This window comes from Schistocerca serialis, unplaced genomic scaffold (genome assembly GCF_023864345.2).
Source record: "Schistocerca serialis cubense isolate TAMUIC-IGC-003099 unplaced genomic scaffold, iqSchSeri2.2 HiC_scaffold_1417, whole genome shotgun sequence".
NCBI lineage: Eukaryota > Metazoa > Arthropoda > Insecta > Orthoptera > Acrididae > Schistocerca > Schistocerca serialis.
The window spans coordinates 16,402,816-16,412,631 of record NW_026047644.1 but is presented as its reverse complement, the minus strand read 5'-3'; positions in this window follow the sequence as shown (position 1 = coordinate 16,412,631).

Genomic DNA, 9,816 nt, shown 5'->3' with positions numbered 1-9,816 from the left:
AACACAGAAATTGCATCGGAATGAAACACAAAACGCACAATGCTAACTTAAGTACAAGTAAACTCACTCATCTTACTGTCATTTGCTTTGAGCCATTCCTGTGACACTAGTTATTGATTCCGATGCCTCACTACAGGTTTGCTGTATCCCTCTGACCTTCTTATTGACGATGAAACACAGAAATTGCATCGGAATTTTATAGAAAAGGGACAATGCCGACTTAGGTACAAGAAAACTGACTCCTTTTATTGCCTATGTTTTGAACCATTCTTGTGACACTAGTTATAGATTCCGATGCTTCGCATCAGGTTTGCTGTGTCACTCTGACCGACCTATTGACTATGAAACACAGAAATTGCATCGGAATTAAATACAAAAGGCACAATGAAGACTTAATTATAAGAAAACTGACTCTTCTTACTGTTTATGCTTTGAACCATTCCTGTGACACTAGTTATAGATTCCGATGCATCACTTCAGGTTTAATGTATCCCTCTGACCTTCTTATTGACGATGAAACACAGAAATTGCATCGGAATTAAATACAAAATGCACAATGCCGACTTAAGTACAAGTAAACTGACTCTTCTTACTGTCTATGTTTTGAACCATTCCGGTGACACTAGTTATAGATTCCGATGCCTCACTACAGGTTTGCTGTATCCCTCTGACCTTCTTATTGACGATGAAACACAGAAATTGCATCGGATAATATACAAAAGGCACAATGCCGAATTAAGTACAAGTAAACTGACACTACTTACAGTCTATGTTTTGAACAATTCCTGTGACACTAGTTATAGTTTCCGATGCTTCACTTCAGTTTTACTGTATCCCTCTGACCTTCTTATTGACGAAGAAACACTGAAATTGCATTGGAATTGAATACAAAAGGCACAATGCCGACTTCAGTGCAAGAAGACTGACTCTTCTTACTGTCTATGCTTTGAACCATTCCTGTGACTCTAGTTATAGATTCCGATGCCCCACATCTGGTTTACTGTATCCCTATGACCTTCTTATTGACGATGAAACACAGAAATTGCATCGGAATGAAACACAAAATGCACAATGCCAACTTAAGTACAAGTAAACTCACTCATCTTACTGTCATTTGCTTTGAACCATTCCTGTGACACTAGTTATAGATTCCGATCCTTCACTACAGGTTTGCTGTATCCCTCTGACCTTCTTATAGACGATGAAACACAGAAATTGCATCGGAATTATATACAAAATGCACAATGCTGACTTAGGTACAAGAAGACTGACTCTTCTTTCTGTCTATGTTTTGAACCATTCCGGTGACACTAGTTATAGATTCCGATGCCTCACTACAGGTTTGCTGTATCCCTCTGACCTTCTTAATGACGATGAAACACAGAAATTGCATCGGAATTATATACAAAAGGCGCAATGCCGAATTAAGTACAAGTAAACTGACTCTACTTACAGTCTATGTTTTGAACAATTCCTGTGACACTAGTTATGAATTCCGATGCTTCACTTCAGGTTTACTGTATCCCTCTGACCTTTCGTATTGACGATGAAACACAGAAATAGCATCGGAATTGAATACAAAAGGCACAATGCCGACTTAAGTACAAGAAAATTGACGCTTCTTACTGTTTATGTTTTGAACCACTCCTGTGACACTAGTTATAGATTGCGATGCTTCACTTCAGGTTTACTGTATCCCTTTGACCTTCTTATTGACGATGGAACACAGAAATTGCATCGGAATTAAATACAAAATGCACAATCCTGACTTAGGTACAAGAAGACTGACTCTTCTTTCTGTCTATGGTTTGAGCCATTCCCATGACACTAGTTATAGATTCTGATGCTTCACTTTAGGTTTACTGTATCCCTTGGACCTTCGTATTGACGATGAAACACAGATATTGCATCGGAATTAAATACAAAAGGCACAATGCCGACTCAAGTACAAGAAGACTGGCTCTTCTTACGGTCTATGTTTTGAACCTATCCTGTGAGACCGGTTTTAGTTTCCGATGCTTCACTTCAGGTTTACTGTATCCCTTGGCCCTTCTTATTGACGACGAAACACAGAAATTGCATCGGAATGAAACACAAAACGCACAATGCCAACTTAAGTACAAGTAAACTCACTCATCTTACTGTCATTTGCTTTGAACCATTCCTGTGACACTAGTTATAGATTCCGATGATTCACTACAGGTTTACTGTATCCCTCTGACCTTCTTATTGACGATGGAACACAGAAATTGCATCGGAATTAAATACAAAATGCACAATGCCGACTTAAGTACAAGAAGACTGACTCTTCTTACTGTCTATGGTTTGAGCCATTCCTGTGACACTAGTTATAGATTCTGATGCTTCACTTCAGGTTTACTGTATCCCTTGGACCTTCGTATTGACGATGAAACACAGATATTGCATCGGAATTAAATACAAAAGGCACAATGCCGACTCAAGTACAAGAAGACTGGCTCTTCTTACGGTCTACATTTTTGAACCTATCCTGTGAGACCGGTTTTAGGTTCCGATGCTTCACTTCAGGTTTACTGTATCCCTTGGCCCTTCTTATTGACGACGAAACACAGAAATTGCATCGGAATTTAATAGAAAAGGGACAATGCCGACTTAAGTACAAGAAAACTGACTCCTCTTATTGTCTATGTTTTGAACCATTCTTGTGACACTAGTTATAGATTCCGATCTTCACTTCAGGTTTGCTGTGTCACTCTGACCGACCTATTGACTATGAAACACAGAAATTGCATCGGAATTAAATACAAAAGGCACAATGAAGACTTAATTATAAGAAAACTGACTCTTCTTACTGTCTATGCTTTGAACCATTCCTGTGACTAGTTATAGATTCCGGTGCTTCACTTCAGGTTTACTGTATCCCTCTGACCTTCTTATTGACGATGGAACACAGAAATTGCATCGGAATTAAATACAAAATGCACAATGCCAACTTAAGTACAAGAAGACTGACTCTTCTTACTGTCTATGGTTTGAGCCATTCCTGTGACACTAGTTATAGATTCTGATGCATCACTTCAGGTTTACTGTATCCCTTGGACCTTCGTATTGACGATGAAACACAGATATTGCATCGGAATTAAATACAAAAGGCACAATGCCGACTCAAGTACAAGAAGACTGGCTCTTCTTACGGTCTATGTTTTGAACCTATCCTGTGAGACCGGTTTTAGTTTCCGATGCTTCACTTCAGGTTTACTGTATCCCTTGGCCCTTCTTATTGACGACGAAACACAGAAATTGCATCGGAATGAAACACAAAACGCACAATGCTAACTTAAGTACAAGTAAACTCACTCATCTTACTGTCATTTGCTTTGAGCCATTCCTGTGACACTAGTTATTGATTCCGATGCCTCACTACAGGTTTGCTGTATCCCTCTGACCTTCTTATTGACGATGAAACACAGAAATTGCATCGGAATTTTATAGAAAAGGGACAATGCCATCTTAGGTACAAGAAAACTGACTCCTTTTATTGTCTATGTTTTGAACCATTCTTGTGACACTAGTTATAGATTCCGATGCTTCGCATCAGGTTTGCTGTGTCACTCTGACCGACCTATTGACTATGAAACACAGAAATTGCATCGGAATTAAATACAAAAGGCACAATGAAGACTTAATTATAAGAAAACTGACTCTTCTTACTGTTTATGCTTTGAACCATTCCTGTGACACTAGTTATAGATTCCGATGCATCACTTCAGGTTTAATGTATCCCTCTGACCTTCTTATTGACGATGAAACACAGAAATTGCATCGGAATTAAATACAAAATGCACAATGCCGACTTAGGTACAAGTAAACTGACTCTTCTTACTGTCTATGTTTTGAACCATTCCGGTGACACTAGTTATAGATTCCGATGCCTCACTACAGGTTTGCTGTATCCCTCTGACCTTCTTATTGACGATGAAACACAGAAATTGCATCGGAATAATATACAAAAGGCACAATGCCGAATTAAGTACAAGTAAACTGACACTACTTACAGTCTATGTTTTGGACAATTCCTGTGACACTAGTTATAGTTTCCGATGCTTCACTTCAGTTTTACTGTATCCCTCTGACCTTCTTATTGACGAAGAAACACAGAAATTGCATTGGAATTGAATACAAAAGGCACAATGCCGACTTCAGTGCAAGAAGACTGACTCTTCTTACTGTCTATGCTTTGAACCATTCCTGTGACACTAGTTATAGATTCCGATGCCTCACGTCTGGTTTACTGTATCCCTCTGACCTTCTTATTGACGATGAAACACAGAAATTGCATCGGAATGAAACACAAAATTCACAATGCCAACTTAAGTACAAGTAAACTCACTCATCTTACTGTCATTTGCTTTGAACCATTCCTGTGACACTAGTTATAGATTCCGATCCTTCACTACCGGTTTGCTGTATCCCTCTGACCTTCTTATAGACGATGAAACACAGAAATTGCATCGGAATTATATACAAAATGCACAATGCTGACTTAGGTACAAGAAGACTGACTCTTCTTTCTGTCTATGTTTTGAACCATTCCGGTGACACTAGTTATAGATTCCGATGCCTCACTACAGGTTTGCTGTATCCCTCTGACCTTCTTATTGACGATGAAACACAGAAATTGCATCGGAATTATATACAAAAGGCGCAATGCCGAATTAAGTACAAGTAAACTGACTCTACTTACAGTCTATGTTTTGAACAATTCCTGTGACACTAGTTATGAATTCCGATGCTTCACTTCAGGTTTACTGTATCCCTCTGACCTTTCGTATTGACGATGAAACACAGAAATAGCATCGGAATTGAATACAAAAGGCACAATGCCGACTTAAGTACAAGAAAATTGACGCTTCTTACTGTTTATGTTTTGAACCACTCCTGTGACACTAGTTATAGATTGCGATGCTTCACTTCAGGTTTACTGTATCCCTTTGACCTTCTTATTGACGATGGAACACAGAAATTGCATCGGAATTAAATACAAAATGCACAATGCTGACTTAGGTACAAGAAGACTGACTCTTCTTTCTGTCTATGGTTTGAGCCATTCCCATGACACTAGTTATAGATTCTGATGCTTCACTTTAGGTTTACTGTATCCCTTGGACCTTCGTATTGACGATGAAACACAGATATTGCATCGGAATTAAATACAAAAGGCACAATGCCGACTCAAGTACAAGAAGACTGGCTCTTCTTACGGTCTATGTTTTGAACCTATCCTGTGAGACCGGTTTTAGTTTCCGATGCTTCACTTCAGGTTTACTGTATCCCTTGGCCCTTCTTATTGACGACGAAACACAGAAATTGCATCGGAATGAAACACAAAACGCACAATGCCAACTTAAGTACAAGTAAACTCACTCATCTTACTGTCATTTGCTTTGAACCATTCCTGTGACACTAGTTATAGATTCCGATGCTTCACTACAGGTTTACTGTATCCCTCTGACCTTCTTATTGACGATGGAACACAGAAATTGCATCGGAATTAAATACAAAATGCACAATGCCGACTTAAGTACAAGAAGACTGACTCTTCTTACTGTCTATGGTTTGAGCCATTCCTGTGACACTAGTTATAGATTCTGATGCTTCACTTCAGGTTTACTGTATCCCTTGGACCTTCGTATTGACGATGAAACACAGATATTGCATCGGAATTAAATACAAAAGGCACAATGCCGACTCAAGTACAAGAAGACTGGCTCTTCTTACGGTCTACATTTTTGAACCTATCCTGTGAGACCGGTTTTAGGTTCCGATGCTTCACTTCAGGTTTACTGTATCCCTTGGCCCTTCTTATTGACGACGAACCACAGAAATTGCATCGGAATTTAATAGAAAAGGGACAATGCCGACTTAAGTACAAGAAAACTGACTCCTCTTATTGTCTATGTTTTGAACCATTCTTGTGACACTAGTTATAGATTCCGATCTTCACTTCAGGTTTGCTGTGTCACTCTGACCGACCTATTGACTATGAAACACAGAAATTGCATCGGAATTAAATACAAAAGGCACAATGAAGACTTAATTATAAGAAAACTGACTCTTCTTACTGTCTATGCTTTGAACCATTCCTGTGACTAGTTATAGATTCCGGTGCTTCACTTCAGGTTTACTGTATCCCTCTGACCTTCTTATTGACGATGGAACACAGAAATTGCATCGGAATTAAATACAAAATGCACAATGCCAACTTAAGTACAAGAAGACTGACTCTTCTTACTGTCTATGGTTTGAGCCATTCCTGTGACACTAGTTATAGATTCTGATGCATCACTTCAGGTTTACTGTATCCCTTGGACCTTCGTATTGACGATGAAACACAGATATTGCATCGGAATTAAATACAAAAGGCACAATGCCGACTCAAGTACAAGAAGACTGGCTCTTCTTACGGTCTATGTTTTGAACCTATCCTGTGAGACCGGTTTTAGTTTCCGATGCTTCACTTCAGGTTTACTGAATCCCTTGGCCCTTCTTATTGACGACGAAACACAGAAATTGCATCGGAATTTTATAGAAAAGGGACAATGCCGACTTAAGTACAAGAAAACTGACTCCTCTTATTGTCTATGTTTTGAACCATTCTTGTGACACTAGTTATAGATTCCGATGCTTCACATCAGGTTTGCTGTATCACTCTGACCGACCTATTGACTATGAAACACAGAAATTGCATCGGAATTAAATACAAAAGGCATAATGAAGACTTAATTATAAGAAAACTGACTCTTCTTACTGTTTGTGCTTTGAACCATTCCTGTGACACTAGTTATAGATTCCGATGCTTCACTTCACGTTTAATGTATCCCTCTGACCTTCTTATTGACGATGAAACACAGAAATTGCATCGGAATTAAATACAAAAGGCACAATGTCGACTTAAGTACAAGTAAACTGACTCTTCTTACTGTCTATGTTTTGAACCATTCCGGTGACACTAGTTATAGATTCCGATGCATCACTTCAGGTTTACTGAAACCCTCTGACCTTCTTATTGACGATGAAACACAGAGATTGCGTTGGAATTGAATACAAAAAGCACAATGCCGACTTCAGTACAAGAAGACTGACTCTTCTTACTGTCTATGCTTTAAACCATTCCTGTGACACTAGTTATAGATTCCGATGCCTCACGTCTGGTTTACTGTATACTTCTGACCTTCTTATTGACGATGAAACACAGAAATTGCATCGGAATGAAACACAAAACGCACAATGCCAACTTAAGTACAAGTAAACTCACTCATCTTACTGTCATTTGCTTTGAACCATTCCTGTGACACTAGTTATAGATTCCGATGCCTCACTACAGGTTTGCTGTATCCCTCTGACCTTCTTATTGACGATGAAACACAGAAATTGCATCGGAATTATATACAAAAGGCACAATGCCGAATTAAGTACAAGTAAACTGACTCTACCTACAGTCTATGTTTTGAACAATTCCTGTGACACTAGTTATAGTTTCCGATGCTTCACTTCAGTTTTACTGTATCCCTCTGACCTTCTTATTGACGAAGAAACACAGAAATTGCATTGGAATTGAATACAAAAGGCACAATGCCGACTTCAGTACAAGAAGACTGACTCTTCTTACTGTCTATGCTTTGAACCATTCCTGTGACACTAGTTACAGATTCCGATGCCTCACGTCTGGTTTACTGTATCCCTCTGACCTTCTTATTGATGATGAAACACAGAAATTGCATCGGAATGAAACACAAAACGCACAATGCCAACTTAAGTACAAGTAAACTCACTCATCTTACTGTCATTTGCTTTGAACCATTCCTGTGACACTAGTTATAGATTCCGATCCTTTACTACAGGTTTGCTGTATCCCTCTGACCTTCTTATTGACGATGAAACACAGAAATTGCATCGGAATTATATACAAAAGGCACAATGCCGAATTAAGTACAAGTAAACTGACTCTACTTACAGTCTATGTTTTGAACAATTCCTGTGACACTAGTTATGAATTCCGATGCTTCACTTCAGGTTTACTGTATCCCTCTGACATTTCGTATTGACGATGAAACACAGAAATAGCATCGGAATTGAATACAAAAGGCACAATGCCGACTTAAGTACAAGAAAATTGACGCTTCTTACTGTTTATGTTTTGAACCACTCCTGTGACACTAGTTCTAGATTACGATGCTTCACTTCAGGTTTACTGTATCCCTCTGACCTTCTTATTGACGATGGAACACAGAAATCGCATCGGAATTAAATACAAAATGCACAATGCCGACTTAAGTACAAGAAGACTGACTCTTCTTACTGTCAATGGTTTGAGCCATTCCTGTGACACTAGTTATAGATTCTGATGCTTCACTTCAGGTTTACTGTATCCCTTGGCCCTTCTTATTGACGACGAAACACAGAAATTGCATCGGAATTTTATAGAAAAGGGACAATGCCGACTTAAGTACAAGAAAACTGACTCCTCTTATTGTCTATGTTTTGAACCATTCTTGTGACACTAGTTACAGATTCCGATCTTCACTTCAGGTTTGCTGTGTCACTCTGACCGACCTATTGACTATGAAACACAGAAATTGCATCGGAATTAAATACAAAAGGCACAATGAAGACTTAATTATAAGAAAACTGACTCTTCTTACTGTCTATGCTTTGAACCATTCCTGTGACTAGTTATAGATTCCGGTGCTTCACTTCAGGTTTACTGTATCCCTCTGACCTTCTTATTGACGATGGAACACAGAAATTGCATCGGAATTAAATACAAAATGCACAATGCCAACTTAAGTACAAGAAGACTGACTCTTCTTACTGTCTATGGTTTGAGCCATTCCTGTGACACTAGTTATAGATTCTGATGCATCACTTCAGGTTTACTGTATCCCTTGGACCTTCGTATTGACGATGAAACACAGATATTGCATCGGAATTAAATACAAAAGGCACAATGCCGACTCAAGTACAAGAAGACTGACTCTTCTTACGGTCTATGTTTTGAACCTATCCTGTGAGACCGGTTTTAGTTTCCGATGCTTCACTTCAGGTTTACTGTATCCCTTGGCCCTTCTTATTGACGACGAAACACAGAAATTGCATCGGAATGAAACACAAAACGCACAATGCTAACTTAAGTACAAGTAAACTCACTCATCTTACTGTCATTTGCTTTGAGCCATTCCTGTGACACTAGTTATTGATTCCGATGCCTCACTACAGGTTTGCTGTATCCCTCTGACCTTCTTATTGACGATGAAACACAGAAATTGCATCGGAATTTTATAGAAAAGGGACAATGCCGACTTAGGTACAAGAAAACTGACTCCTTTTATTGTCTATGTTTTGAACCATTCTTGTGACACTAGTTATAGATTCCGATGCTTCGCATCAGGTTTGCTGTGTCACTCTGACCGACCTATTGACTATGAAACACAGAAATTGCATCGGAATTAAATACAAAAGGCACAATGAAGACTTAATTATAAGAAAACTGACTCTTCTTACTGTTTATGCTTTGAACCATTCCTGTGACACTAGTTATAGATTCCGATGCATCACTTCAGGTTTAATGTATCCCTCTGACCTTCTTATTGACGATGAAACACAGAAATTGCATCGGAATTAAATACAAAATGCACAATGCCGACTTAAGTACAAGTAAACTGACTCTTCTTACTGTCTATGTTTTGAACCATTCCGGTGACACTAGTTATAGATTCCGATGCCTCACTACAGGTTTGCTGTATCCCTCTGACCTTCTTATTGACGATGAAACACAGA